Source organism: Podarcis erhardii, assembly GCF_964252035.2.
Source record: "Podarcis erhardii genome assembly, chromosome: 7".
In the NCBI taxonomy this organism is placed as follows: Eukaryota; Metazoa; Chordata; class Lepidosauria; order Squamata; family Lacertidae; genus Podarcis; species Podarcis erhardii.
The window spans coordinates 33,111,781-33,126,488 of record NC_138511.1 but is presented as its reverse complement, the minus strand read 5'-3'; positions in this window follow the sequence as shown (position 1 = coordinate 33,126,488).

The following is a 14,708-nucleotide window of genomic DNA, read 5'->3' as shown; positions in this document are numbered from 1 at the left end:
ATGCTTTAACAGTCTTCTCGCTTTAATACTCATGATTCAAAAGATTTGGGAACAATTGCATTCCTTTGTCTCTTTCTCTTTGTAAGAAAGTTTAGCGGAGTGGGGGGGGGGATGTTCTAAGTACTGGGGCGGTGTGCAAAATTGTATGAATTATTTTGATTGTCCTGGGTTTTTGAATGATGACTTGGAAAGGAACGGTATTGTTTGCGTGCTTCCCTCCCCCCCCCCCCAATTTCTGAAAAGGGCTCTTTTTATTCACAGTTTAATAGGCAGGTGTTTACTGCTGAACATACCAACAACTATTCTCTCCCTCCACTGTTGTTGTTTTAAAAAAAGATTATGTAAATGCAGCCCATCTTCTAAGGCTCCAGCACCTCCCCTGCGCTTCTTGGGGCATTCTGCTGAACCATGTAAACTCTTCAAATTGAGATGGAAAATAACTCTTTTGATGCTCCCGAGAAGCAGTACCCGGTCCCGGGCTTTGTAATGCAAAGTTTCTCCCATTGTTTTCTCTTTGTGGCGAGGAGGAGGAGGGGAGTGGCTTTCTGATGGAGCACAATTCTCCAGAGGTAAATGTGTGCTGCAAAGATTAACTATACCGAATTTTTTTTAAAAAAAAAAAAAAAGACAGGAGGCACATTGACATTGAAATGAAAGAGAATAGCAGGGCATTCAGTGGGATGGGATTATGAATAAGGACAAGCCTGAGCACACAATTTATTTGCAACAGGGATGGCCCATGCATAAAACATGGCTCTTTGGAGCATCATCCCTTAAAATAGTTTTGAGCTTATGTGTGTATCCTAAAGCAGGATCAGGGGGACTTTTTGGGAGCCCAAGGGCTGCATTCCCTCTGCCAATTCTGTTCTTCCAGCTACACCTGGAAGCCAGCTCTTGCACATAACACTAAACTATGGTTTGGCATTCTGTCCAAATTGGGTAAAACAGCCCAAATCAGAGGTGAGATTTGACCCAGACCTCTGTGCTTGGTCCACCGATTCAACGACTGGCAGCCCAGAATTCAAACACCCATGTAAACCACAAACCCTCTTAAGTGGCCATGAAGAAGTCAGTGCCTAGACCTCCGATCCTATGCAGCCATGTGAGCAGTGATTTGTGCTGCTGGAGAGTGTAGCATTTGGGACATTTTGGTAAATTAATAATACAACTATGCACAGCATGGAGGAAGTGGACAGAGAAAAGTTCCTCCCTCTCATACTGCTGGAACTCTACCTCTCTACCCTCTACATATCTACATATGCCCTCAGGCAGAAGATATAGAAGCATGATTAGTCGCACCAACAGGGTAAAAAACAGCTTCTATCCGTGGGCTGTTAGGCTGCTGAATGAAAAGTTAACAACAGGGCAACTGACTTTCGGGTTTGGTGGGTGTGCGTCAGTAAACGAGGGGAATTAAAACTAAGAGAGCTGAGGGGGGCTGCTCGTGTAATCTCACTGTATACAAGTTGTACAAATGACAATAAAGTATTTCAATTTCAATATTTCAATTCAACTCGTGAGCACCCAAAGACATTGAATGTTGGAAGAATGGGAATATATAAAATGCAGTGCTTCACACAATGCATAGTTAAACTGTGGAACTCTCTGCCACAGGACGCAGTGATGGCCACCAACATGGGTGGTTTTAAAAGAGGATTGGGCATTCATGTAGGAGAGGGCTATTGATGGCTACCTTGCTTTGCCTTCACAGCTGGAGGCAGCACTGCTTCTGAATGCCACTTGCTGGAAACCACAGAAAGGGAGTGGATTCTTGTCCTTGGGTCCTGCTTGCTGGCTTTCCAGAGGCATCTGGGTGGCCACTGGAGGAACAGGGTGCTGCACTAGATGGTCTGATCCAGCAGGTTTTCCTGAGGTTCTTTTGTCCTCAGAGTGATCCTGTGCAGCAAAGCTGACCCTGTGAGGCTGATCTGAAGCAGCTGCCTCCAACAGATTTTGGATGCCATTGAAAGGTGGCAAAATTATCCATTATTTCCATGTCAAATGTGTGCGGGTGGGGTGGCATAAGCTGCTAAAATGTCTTCTCCCTGCTTTCTAAAGGGGAAAAGGGAGGAGTCAGAGGTGGATTAAAAATTATGCTAAGTGCTTATTTATTATTTTTTGGAGGAGATTTGCAGCCAAATGGCAGGGATGCTTGTAAATCTGCAACAAGGGCACAGCCTGCCATTGAAAGCTCTGAATTTTCGAGTATGCAAACACAGCAAAGGATAAAAGGATAAGGTTGGTCTGCTGGCTGCTGCTGTCACTATAGGATGCAATTCTGCATTAGAGTGCTGCTTCCTGGTTGCTGTCCTTAGAGAGTTGGGGTTGGGGTGCGGGAAATTTCTAAGGCAAAAGGGCATAGGTTCCCCCAAATGCAGCCAATTGCCTTCCCCTCCTTCTCAGCCTTTTCTGCCTGGACCGTTGAAGCGGTTTGGGAATAACAGGTGGGCTCACTTGCTCAGGGAAATCTGGAATACTATTAGGAACATAAACAGCTGTCTTACACCAAGTCAGACCACTGGTCCATGTAGCTCAGTACTGTCTACACTGACTGGCAGCAGCTCTCCAGGGTTTCAGGAAGAGAGTCTCTGCCAGCCGTACCTGGATATGCACTGTGGACTGAACCTGTGACCTTCTGCATGCCAAGCAGATGCTCTACCTGAGCTACAGCCTTTGTAATCCGTTGCATATTTAAATGCTTCTTTTTCTTTCACCCCGGTCCCTCTTTCTCCACCTCATTTATGTTGCCTTATTTTGAGACAGGGTAGCCAGAAATGCACACTCTCTACTTCAGATATGGGTTGCAGGCCTGGCCCTATCATTAGGTAGAGGAAGGAGATGGCCTCAGGCTCTGGATGCTGCTGCGAGGTGGGGAAGGCAGGGCCAGCAGCCATCCTGGATATTCTTCCTGAGCTGTTGGAGGGGGACAGAGCTGCGTGTATCATACAGCCTGCCCTACACCTGCTAAGCAAATCTGCTGCCTTCAAGTGCAGATTGGGTTGCCAGGTCAGGAGCATCCCAGACCCTGAAATTTCAGAGCCTGAACCCAAGACCTAGTAGGGACCCCTGGTAAATTAATGGGAGCATCCCTCAGTGATGTCACAGAGCAGGCCCTGGAGATGGAGGTTAATTGGGAGAGAGGAATGAAAGAAGGCAAACTCCCCACCCCCAAGTGTCTATGCTATAATTTGCAGTCAGCTTCTGCCAGACTGAAAGACTGCAAGCTGCATATCCAAACTTTTTAATGACTAATAATAATAGATACTCTCACCAACCTGGAGATTCAAGCCCTCCACCTGTCACCTGGAAGGGGCCAGGCAAACCTGGAGACTTCAGGTGAGAACTGGAGGTCTAGTTGCAGAAGATGAGGAAGATGCTCTGCTGCCATTGATGAAGTAACATTCAACTACCACCTTCTGTATGAGGCATGGGGAAGGTGCCAACTTAGCTAGTCTTGTGGGTACCCCTCAAATTTACCCAATGGCATTGCAATTTGTCAGTTTTGATCCCCATAAGTATCGGAGCTGATATATCCCCACTACTGCCTGTTATGTCCCCGATATCTCTTTCCAAAGTTTCCAACCACTTTTTCTGTGTGGAGTTAAGGGTTGTGGTGTTCCTTCTTTTTCGCCCCAACGTTCACAATTTTCCCCCCCCACACACACGGCACAAAAGTTCCCCCTCGAACAATGACTTGATTCTAATTTACCTCATTCCTTGATGTAACATCTAATTAGGACATCTGTTAAATGCCTATCATATTAATTTAATAGGGGGAGGCTAATAGAACTTTATTGGCACAGTCCAGTTAATTAACATTATGGGCCTTTAATGGATGTCTTAAATCGACATCGTTAGCAAAGATGCTACACAAATTAAAGTGAGCCCTAACTGTGTTTCATTGGACTGTGAAGGACACACAAGCTGTTGTGTGTGTGCACACAACTCAATTCATTACCAACAGTCACTCTTCTTTAAATATATATCCCTTTCAAATGAGTCACCCGGGTTGCTAAATTTCTGTCACTTTATACCCTTCCAAGAGTCCCGATTTTCCAACGGCAGCCTCTCCATGGCCTCTGCTAAATCTACCAAAGAGCAAAATGATATAAAATCAGGATTAAGGGGTTTTCTCAAGGCAGTGGAGGGGGTGTGTGCTGTGCCCCATTGGTGAAATGATGGTGGCATTTGCCCTTCTGATATGAAATGATCTGTGCTGTGTTTATTGAAAATATGGAGGGAAATTGTGTACGCTTGAAAACGTTGGCAGCATTAAGATAAATTCAACTGTGTAAATAAGTTTTGATGGATGTAATAATGGAATACCGAATGGTTTAGTTTATGTAAAATATGCAGGGATTTTTGATATGCAAAATGAACCATGGAAAGAGAAGGAGGAAAGTCATTGATATTTTAAGGTTGTTTAAATGAGTGTTCTAAATTGTAAAATAGAAAATGTAATAAAATTTATATATATATATACATGTATATAAAATGGAATGCTCTGTGTGGAGAGTCGAGGAGGGTCAGCTGGGGAGAGTGAGAAATGTCCCTATTTTCATCTGAGGAATGTTTAAGGGTATGTGACTTGTATATTTGGCCTGCATCCTCTAGAGTGAGACAAAACCTGACTTATTGGTGCTAGCATTGGGTGGAAAAGGAAGACATGTTTCATGAACATTTCCTCCCTCGGTGACATGTACAGTTGGCGATTCTCCACACTCTTTTTCGAAGGGTAAAATAGCCACTTACGAATCCCCTAAATTTGAGGAATGTAAGAATATAAGATGAGACTGTCAGTGGCCTGCTTGGTCCAGCATCCTGTTCTCAGAGTGGCTGAGGGAAGCCCACAAGCATCACAGCACTCTGCTCATGAAAACACATCACCATAAAAGAGAGGCAACAGATTTGCACGAAAGTGCAAATACAGATTTTTAGAAACAACTACTATCATTTAAATAAAAATACAGTCCATCTCACCATAGCAGGAAAGGTTGTTGAGCAGATGATCTGTGACCTTAGTCTGCTGCCCACGAAAATGGAGCTCTATTGCCCTGCTCTCCCCATTTTTTATGCACTGTGGGTGTCCCTGCACCACCATATCTTTTTACTATTACAGAGAGCAATCAGCAGAGCTGACTCCAAGCAAAAGCATTGGCTTTCCTGCATCATTCACAAAAGTTCAACAGCTGATGCTGTTCGTATTTGAGTCCATATACAGTACCACTAATAACATATCTGCTGATTCCCCACATGTGTATGTGTGTGTGTATGTGTGTGTGTGTGTGTGAGAGAGAGAGAGAGAGTGTGAGTGTGTATGCATAATTATTCAAAATACAGCTGTAGGGATTTTGATTAAATGTATTTGCTCTGCAAGCCATTAGAAATTCAGCATTCAAAAGCCTGCTGTAACGGAAGTGTTTTCCTCAGCATGGAATGGGCAAGAGCATAACTGGGATTTGATGGCAACTTCTGCTCCACGACGGTTAACAAAGAGTCTAATTCCACCTCCCATTCATGCTTCAATCCAGGAAAGTCCTCGCACTTAGATCCTGGAAGCTGCACTTTTGAGAAATGCTTGCATCCAGTGATTTATTTTAAAAGGAAAATAAGGTGCCGTTCTTACCATGAAGTTGTTACAGTACATGCCACACTTTTAACCTTTGAAGGGGGGGGGAGGTGTTGTTCCTGTGTACCCTTGAGTACCCCAAGTAAAAAAAAGCATTGATTGTATCTGATTATTTGGACTCCGGTCCATGAAACCTCTGATAATTGTTAGACTTTAAAATGCCCACTGAAAGACCTTCTGTTATTGTTTTCCTGGAGGAAACTAGCAATGCAGAAGTGCATCCCACCCTACAAACTCAACACATGGAATCATAGACTTGTAGAATTGGAAGGGACCCCAAGGTTCATCTAGTCCAATCCCTGGCAATGCATAATGGACACATAACCAAGTGTCCACTGGCCTGGGCACAGGGCATCTTTGGAAACACCTTTGCTCGTATGAATTCAGCTAAGATTCTATGATTCTAACAAGCAAGGGTCATGCGGCTCTGTGTCCCATCTTTCGCATGATAGACTGACAGATGGTTCGTGTGACCCGGAGCGTTTTCTGTTGTTGTTTCAATCGATTTCCTGCCTTCTCTTTTTCAGCAGAAAAACACAAGAAATGTGTCAAAGCAGGCCTCCCACTTCTCAAGGAGAATGTCTGGTTGCAGTTTTAAGTTAGGTTCTTGGCTCTTTATTAATAAACAACTTTCATTCTTTGCTGGTTTTTGGGGAATTGTGGTTCCTTGCTTTGTGGCTACCTTCTGCTATGGTTTTGGTTTTTATTGTGCTTTGCCTTGGGCAGAGATGTCTCTGGAAAGGCAGCTAATAAGCTTTAAAAACAGATTTTTAATTAGCTACCCGTCTGTGGGGGTAAAAATAGGAGAACAGGATCCTGAACTTGATGAGCCATTGGTCTGATCCAGAAGGCTCTTCTTGTGTTCTTCCTTTTCTTCCTGCTTTGGGGAAGAAAACCTTTTGGCTTTGTGTGGCAGGCTCGAGATATAGACGATTCCCCTTGTAAAGTGATCAGAAATGAGACTTCCCTTTGGCTAGCTTGCAGCCCCCACCACCGGGCACACCGGCAGCCTAAAGGATTATTTCAAAATTATGGGCTTGGAACGGTTCAGCTGGGTGGCTGGGGCTGCTCACGAAAGAATTCCAGTGATGTAGCAGCTCTTGAACACCCCATTAGGTGGCTGCCTAATTAATGTAAATGATCGTTATGTCTCACTCACCAAGGATTATTTTACTCCAAGGGAAATCTACTTGCTGCCACAGTGGCCATTTGAGGGGGTTTTATAGGAACTCTTGCATTATGGCTACCCATTCAGTAAAAGGTAAGTAGCCATCCTAAATAATGGAGATGGAAGGCTTAATTGGCTGAATAACAGATTCTGCTGTATTTTATTCCAGGAATTAGAGCTTTATTGCAACCCTATGATAATGAGGAGGGAAGAGCCATTGGCAAATGGAAGGCTTCTGAGATCCAAGCCCGTGAGGAAGGCAAGAGCAAGATTTCAGCTTTTCGCCTCAAAAGTCGCTTCAGTCTGACTCCCCCTCCCCTTTCATAAGAACTTGCATGAAAGTGGCCTCCCAATTTTTCTCACAGCCTCATAGAAGTTCAGCACAAACAGTTGGGCCCGGTGAGCATTTAAGGTCCCCAACCCGAATGCGGGTTGCCATCTGATTGGATTTTATTCTGATCCTGATTTGATTTTAGAATGTATTTTAATTGATTGTCTGATTTTATGTTAATGTGTTATGTTAATTTTACGTTAGCTGCTCTGAGCCCAGTTTTGGCTGGGGAGGGCGGGGTATAAATAAAAATTATTTATTATCATCATCATCATGAACGGTAAGGTGAGGGGGGAATGTCGCACACCTGAAAATTAAGAGCACCCCCTAAAAAGCCAGTTTTTCAAACAGCTACCAGAGGAAGACCACATGATGATATGACAGCCATCTTCAAAAATCTGAAGGGATGTCACATGGAAGATGGAGCAAGCTTGTTTTCTGCTGCTGCAGAGGGGAGGAGCCAAACCAATAAATTCAAATTACGAGAAAGGAGATTGCAACTAAACCTTAGGAAGAATTTTCTGACAGTAAGAACTGCTTGATAGTGGAAAGGATTCCTTCAAAATGCGGTGGACTCTCATTTGTTGGAAGTTTTTAAACATAGGGTGTATTTTTTATCATTATTAATATTTTTGCAACAATTTCAATTATAGAAAAGGAAACGACAAAAGAAAAAAAGAAAAAGAGAGGGGGAAAGTACAAAAAATACAATAGGAAAGAAAGATATAATACAATGAGTATAATCAGTTATATATTATTATAGAGATATACAGTCGTAGCTTGCATCCCAAACGCCTTGCAAGTCGAACGTTTTGGCTCCCGAACGCAGCAAACCCGGAAGTGAGTGTTCCAGTTTGCAAACGTTCTTTGGAACATGAACATCCGACAAAGCTTCCGCAGCTTCCGACTGGCTGCAGGAGCTTCCTGCAGCCAATCGGAAGCCGCGCTTTGGTTTCCAAACATTTTGGAAGTCGAACGGACTTCCAGAACGGATTCCGTTCGACTTCCAAGGTATGATGGTATAAATAATATTATTGTCCTAATACATATATGATTATTAGTAACCTACTATGTTCTGTTTGAACTCATTCCAAATGTCAATATATTTATCCAAACCAAGTCCACATCTATAAGCAATACGTTCATATGTTGCAAGTGTTGTCATGTCATCAATCCATTGATTAAAGGGGATCTTTATTCTTTCAATTCATCACAGTCAGGGCTCGTAGAATCCATTCTCATCATCCAGTTGTCAACTTCCGTACGGTAAGTATATAATTCAAAAGAATATTTTCCTCTAAAATTTTTTAGCTTTTCCTGCACAGTCATACTTATATAATCCAGCACTTTCCCAAAAAAAACTTGGTGAGTATAAGGCACTGTAAGAACACGTGTTTCAACGAGGCATTGTCCTTATTACATCTCCAGCAGTTTTTGAGCATAGGATGTAAACCAATCTATCAGGGATTTTTCCACTGCATTTCCTGCATTGCAGTGGGGGGCAGGCGGGTTGAACTAAATGATTATTGGGGGTGTCTTCCAACTGTATGATTCTATGACTTACTTAGTGGGTATAGGACTGGCTTGCACGGAGAAAAGCACATTAAAAAGTGTCAAATGGATTGTGGCAGCACACAGTTGTATTCCTACCACAAGGTGGCACAACTTACCCGCAAAGTCATGCTTTCCTTCCAGTAATAATAATAATAATCCAGTAATTCTGGAGCAATATTACAAAGCAATTTTACGTGCCATTGAACAAGTCAGCCAAATATGTCTAAGGAGAAACTATGCCAATAAAGGGGGGGAGCACACACACAGTATATCCATCTGCTAAAAACACACCTCTTTACCATGTCCTTTGACACCTGAGATGTTTTAGGACCCATCTTATTTTTGTGATTTTCGGTTGTTTTGAACTGTTTTTAAAATTGTGGTTGAATGATTGTAACTGCTTTTGGGAGCTTAGAGTGAAGGGCATGTTGTTGTTGTTGTTGTTGTTGTTGTTGTTGTTGTTGTTAACACTTGACACTTCTGAGTATTATCTGCCACCCATGCCAGAATCCCTAAAAGACACTGAATCATATCTCCATCCATTTACTGGGGAGAAATCTGTGAATACCACCTCAAGTCTTCCCAGTTATAACCATTACAGTGGTACCTCTGGATGCGAACGGGATCCGTTCCGGAGCCCCGTTCACATCCTGAAGTGAATGCAACCCGCGTTCATGCATCTGCGCATGCACGGGTCGCAATTCGCCGCTTCCACGCATGCGCGTGACATCATTTTGACCGTCTGTGCATGCGCAAGCAGCGAAACCCAGAAGTAACACACTCCGTTACTTCCAGGTTGCCACAGAGCGCAACCCGAAAATACTCATCCCAAAGCTACTTCAACCCGAGGTATGACTGTATAGGCTGTGTATACGCTATGCCTTTAAAACACATTAAAAACACATCCTTTCCCTCAAAGAGTTATGGGCAGTGTAGTTTACCATTCACAAAGTTACAGTTTCTGGCAACCCTGAACAAACTACAGTGCACAGGATTCTTTGAGAGGGGAAATTTGTTCTGAATGTACTTTAAAAGGGTGTATCCACAGTTTATGTCACATCAGTCCACTGACAACTTTTAACATTATTCTCAAACCTGCTTAACCCTGCCTAAAAGTAGGGAAGGTTTAGCTGAGTTTACCACCTTTTTCTCCATGGGGCTCAAGGAAGCTGACATGATTCTTCCCCTCCTCATTTCATCCCCACAACAACCTTGTGAGGTAGGCTAGGCTGAGAGACAGTGACTGGCTCCCAAGGTCACCCAGTGAGCTTCATGGCTGAGTGGGGGATTTGAACCCGGGTCTTCCAGGTCCTAGTGCAACACTCTAACCCCTGCACCACCACGGGCTCACAGTTGCTCTGCACCCATGTTCCACCTCTACAATTCCATGATTTTATAACAAGGAACCACATTGCTCTGTCTCTTCCCTCTGCTAACTCCATTCCTTTTGAACACAAAAGCTACTTAGCTTCTGTGCTGTGAATCCTTTTTAGTTATAAGCTATAAGACAACTCTTGGGAGGGCCATCTAATCTTAACTCCAGGGAGTCATCATCCGATCGCAATCTGGGGGTGATTTGAAGCAGCTCATCTGAAGCAAATGCCTTCCTACCCTTCTCTGGGAGTGGTTTTTATTGCATGACGGGAGTAGCCCATTGAGCCTTATTGCTTAATTAAAAACAAATTCCCAGGCAATTCCCCCCCTCCCTCCCTGCGTTTCTATACAACGCCGGCAGTGTGGAGCTCGCCTAAGCCCATCCATTAACGGATGGTAAGTGCAAATTTACTAGGAGAGCTGCAAACCCATTTCTTTACCACTTGGGGTTAAATGGAAAACTGTTTCCTATAATCTGCCCGCTGCTGTGCACCAAGAGGAATAAATATGGGAAAGAGAGATTCATTGTTTAGTGATTGGGCTTGGCTCGCTTGCAGAGAGTCTATGCAATACAGTAGCATCTTGTGCCGGGGTTACGTTCCAGGGCTGTCGCATATACACAAAACCATGTTTACTCGAACCTCCCCATCAGAACTGCTTCTGCATGAGCAATCTTGCCTTCTGGAGTCAGGACACCAAAGGGTCTTGCCCCACAAGGAAGGCAGAGCGTTTTTCAACTCTCCAGGCTCTGGGAGGCCACCTGAGATCTTGTGAGCCTGGTAAGCAAAGCAGAAAGCTTGAAATCTCTTTCTGCACCAGGAAAACCTGGTGCTTTCAAGCTCTTTGCCTTGCATACAATTAATTTGTGGGATTTCAACTGGCTGCCCTTGAACTGTATGCAAGTTAATGTCAGGGAGTTAGCCAGCAATAAATCACATGGAGTACATGGAGCCGGGCCTAATAAGCACAGCAGCTCTTCTCACTAGGTCAAAGAAACCTGAGACTCTGCTGACAACTTTCTCTGCTCTTCCCTCTTCATACCTCTTCTGGTCCTGGGAGACCAGGAGGAGGGGGACTTGTTGCAGCAGGAGTGGGAGGACAGCCTAGCCTCTTCAGCAGCTTGACTCATCTCTGCCTCTTGGCCTCCCTCCTCTCCTGCTTCTGCACTTCTGTCTGCCACAGGCTCCCCCTGCTCACTAAACCCTGGACTCAACTACATTGGCAAAGAAAAAGCATTTTATATGCGTTGTATGTGCAGTGAGATATTTTACTTTCTTGGGCTCCATGATCACTGCAGACGGTGACAGCAGTCACAAAACTGAAAGATGCCTGCTTCTTGGGAGAAAAGCAATGACAAACCTACGCAGCATCTTAAAATGCAGAGATATCACCTTGCCAACAAAGGTCCATATAGTAAAAGCTATGGTTTTCCCAGTAGTGATGTATGGAAGTGAGACCTGGACCATAAAGAAGGCTGATCCCCGAAGATTTGATGCATTTGAATTATGGTGCTGGAGAAGACTCTTGAGAGTCCCATGGACTGCAAGAAGATCAAACCTCTCCATTCTGAAGGAAATCAGCCCTGAGTGCTCACTGGAAGGACAGATCATGAAGCTGAGGCTCCAATACTTTGGCCACCTCATGAGAAGAGAAGACTCCCTGGAAAAGACCCTGATTTTGGGGGAAATGGAGGGCACAAGGAGAAGGGGACGACAGAGGACGAGATGGTTGGATAGTGTTCTCAAAGCTACCAGCATGAGTCTGACCAAACTGCGGGAGGCAGTGGAAGACAGGAGTGCCTGGCGTGCTCTGGTCCATGGGGCCACAAAGAGTTGGACACATGTGCATTATAACACTGAAACAAGATGGCGCTGTGAAAGTCTGTTTTTGCCAACCTGATTGCCCATACAAAGTTTACAGCACTTCTTTGATTTCGTAGATTTTCACGGGTACAGGAATGCAGGTTTTGGTGTCCTCGGGTGTCTTCCCGTGTAAAAGTTGGGGTGTCTAGGCGACCTCGTCGAAACGTCGCCTAGACACCCCAACTTTTACACGGGAAGACACCCGAGGACACCAAAACCTGCACTTCTTTGATGTGTCTACATCTAGTCCCTGTTACTTCTTCAGCTTCCGACACCTCTTCCTCCCAAGTTTATCCCTCTTCTCTTTCTGACCTCTCATTGTCCCCTGCCTGGGACCTTGGAGAGCCATTACTGATCAGAGCAGACAAGATTGGGGTTGATGAACCAGTAGCTGACTTGGTAGAAGACAGCTTCCTATGCCCCATCATCTTTCATGGCAGCCTCTCCTTCGCAGGCCTAAAACTGCTGTATTTTTTATTCCATCTAGCTCTTTTATGTACCTCTGTGAGGAATCTGTCTATCATGGTGCACACATTTACAACTTTTTAAATTAACTGATTATTATCATGCACTTGTCCTCTGCAATACTTTTTCACTTCTAATATTTGAAGTAGCTAATCTACCTAAGTTTTAGTGTCTGAAATACCTAATCATTCATCATGATTTCCCGTGTTATAATAAAAGAACACACAGTGAATACAAGATTGCTGTTTAAATAAAAAGGGAGCTAGGGAAGAATGAGAATTGAAAAGAGGAGCATGCACAGATTTTTCTACCCCACTAAAGTCAGAAAACACAGAAGAACTTCAGCTTCCAGGCATGGGAAAATAAACGGATCAAAAAGAACATTGTCAGAAGTGAAACAATGTTGAATATTGCTTCCAAACTTGCAAATTACCGAGATAATGTCAAGTGTTCAAATTCAAAAGATGAATCGTAAAAAAAAAAAAAACAGCACTAACATAAAAAGGTAATATGATACCGCTGTCTTTGATTGGCAGGGAAGAAGGCCAGCTGTCATGTGACAAAGGACTTTTTAGACTCTGCCTACCAAAGAGTTATGTATTACTCTATACTTTAAAGCCCTTTCCTTGTCATAAGATAGTACTTTAAAATGCTGCATTTCATTCTGAGAAGGTATAGAAAAATGAAATTTAGCATTATAACACTCTAACAGTCATGGCTTCCATCAAATATTCCTGGAGATTGCAGTTTAGCAAGACTGCTGAGAATCATCATTCTCTTATATTATTTCTATTGTAGACACCCATGTTTATATTAATACAAAAGTAGTATACAAATGTTTTACATTAGGGATGGGGAACATGTGGCAGTACTGAAATTATTTGACTCCAGTTTCCTATAGCTCCAGACAGTTAGCAGGGCCAACAAAGAAGGAGATTTGAGAATAACCCACACCAGACAAACCCACACCAGATTGCCCATTACACAAATTCAGAGGCCACAAAACCAGAAGACTGTGCCAAGAATTATAGACACAAGCCAGCAGTCAGTATAACTGCTTCAAAACACAAGGAGAGCTACCATGTTATTAGTTCCAAAGAACACGAAAGCTTAGAAAAAGAAACAGTTCAGTTTAAAAGACAGCCCCCATCAGTTGCCATGAAGCATTTAACACAGGAACTATTGTGGTCCAAAAGAGCGGGTGGAGACAAACATCCTTTAATAAAAAGACTTGCCATGAGTCTTTTCTCCCAAAGGGCAAATCTGGTTCTTCCTGCCTTTCTAATAAATTTAATAGGCTTATTTGCCAGCAAATCAAACAGTGCTTCAGTAGCTGGTCTTGCAACTTCTTCCCCATGCTTGGGAATATTGTTTTTAATAATAATAATAATAATAATAATAATAATAATAATAATAATAATAAATATGCCACTTTATTGAATTTATTGAGTTTATTAAATTGAAAGTTTGCCCACTGCCTACCTTTTAAAGATGATTGAAAGATAGATAGCTAGATGATAGATTAGATGATAGATAGATAGATAGATAGATAGATGATAGATAGATAGATAGATAGATAGATAGATAGATAGACAGATACCCAGATGACTGCTGGGTGGGGGAGTAGGTTTGTGCCTTCATAAGCACCAGCCAGTCATAGGAATACAGAAAGTTGCCTCATGCCGAGTCAGACTCTGGGGTCAATCTAGCTCAGTATTGTCTGCACGGGCTGGCAGAAGCTCTCTAGCTTTCAGGTAGGGGACACCCCAGCCCTACCTGGAGATGCTGACGATTGTACCTGGGACCTTCTGAATGCAAAGGAAATGCTCTATTGCTGAGCCACGGCCCTTCCCCACTAGCTTCTGTGCACAGTTTGCCTCTGCCACAAAAAAATGCAGAATTGGTCTCCTCTTGTTCCTGGAGAGAAGCTGGTTTGTTACCACAAAATACTTCCTCTCACAGCAATCTGATCACTCAAAATGTGTGTGTTTTACTACATCTACATCCCTCCAAATGCTCATCTCTGACTATTGCTGGCTAGGGGTGGATGGGCTCTGCTCCAAATACACAGCTGTTGACTGGGAAGTTGGTTTTGGCCAAAGTCTTCCCAGGCTCTGCACTGGCTCTAAGACACCATCTGCTCTCAGGTGGCTTTCCCACTCCCTTCCTATCTATTTCCTCCCTTCCTAGATTCCTTCCCAGGGAGGATATGTCAGCATCTGTTACTCTCCAGATAGGGCCTGACAAAGGTACTATTATTTCCCTCGATCTGGACATCAACAGAAGTATAGTGTCCAGATCAAAGGAAGTGATAGTATCATTCTA